This window comes from Frankliniella occidentalis, unplaced genomic scaffold (genome assembly GCF_000697945.3).
Source record: "Frankliniella occidentalis isolate FOCC.00 unplaced genomic scaffold, Focc_3.1 Scaffold5, whole genome shotgun sequence".
NCBI classification, from domain to species: Eukaryota; Metazoa; Arthropoda; class Insecta; order Thysanoptera; family Thripidae; genus Frankliniella; species Frankliniella occidentalis.
In genome coordinates, this window is record NW_026267135.1 from 2091324 (window position 1) to 2092390 (window position 1067).

Sequence of the window (1067 nt, forward strand, 5' to 3'; positions counted from 1 at the left end):
AATTTCCCAAAAAGTACTTTTTTGGAAAATTAAAATCCCTCTCACCGGCCGGGACGCCCAGGAAGGCGAGGCAGCAGACGCCGGAGACGATGAGGGTGCCGGCGAGGGACCAGCGGCGGCCCGCGTACTCCTGCAGCCAGATGGCGAGCAGGTTGGCCGGGATCTCCACCAGGCCCGACAGGATGAAGTTGACGTACTGGTCACCGGAGAGCGTCACGGCGTTGAGCGACAGCCCGTAGTACACGAAGGTGTTGGCCATCCTGCGAAAGGCACACGGACCCCGCGATCCGGAGAGCAGTGGTGGTGTCTGCGTTCGCCTCTCGCCTCTCTCGAATCGGCGGCTATGACGACGGTCCGCGCCCGGTATAGAGGGGTCGCGTCGCGTCCGAACGCTCGTCACTTACTCGGACTCACCAGCAGTAGGCACAGTTGATGAACCGCAGCAGCAGCGTCCGGGACTTCAGGAGGTTGAAGAGCGTGTGCAACGTCCCGGAGCTCTCCGCCGACTCGCCACCGCCCTGCACCCGGCACCCAGGAACAGAAACACCCGAGGGGAGGGACCGAAATAAAAAATAATGTTTGCGCTACGCTGGTAGCTCATAGATAATTGATTTTTATTGCATTTTTTTTTTCTGCTGCTTTATTTGTGCTCTGTGGCAGATGTTTTTAATGGACCGCTAAAAAAAAAATTAGGACAGCGTCTAACTTTTGTCGACTTTTTTTAGACACTCACCAGGGACTCCGCCTTGCCGGCCGCGCTGCGCAGAGTCTCGTTGACGGGCACCTTGTTGATGGCGGCCACCCTGGCGACGATGGCGTCCGCCTCGTCCAGGCGTCCGCGCGCCGCGAGCCAGCGGACGGACTCGGGGGTGAACCTGGGCGGCGGGAAGGGAGCGCGAGGGGTACTCTACTATAAATTCAAGCGTACACCGATTTCCTGATTTTTTCTGATTATTTTTCTGACTTTTTCCGATTTTTTTTTTTTTTTTTTTTTTCAATTTATCCTTGGCCTTTGGAAACTATCAGGGAATGTTTGGCCTATGAATATAAACTGCCCCGCAAATCCA

At 55.5% G+C, this 1067-nt stretch overlaps 1 protein-coding gene across 1 annotated transcript in view; it reads right to left on the reverse strand.

The window, feature by feature from the left end:
• Positions 1 to 1067, reverse strand: part of LOC113212853 (organic cation transporter protein-like) — a 23680-nt gene that overhangs the window by 747 nt on the left and 21866 nt on the right. The gene's annotated exons all lie outside the window — the stretch shown is intronic.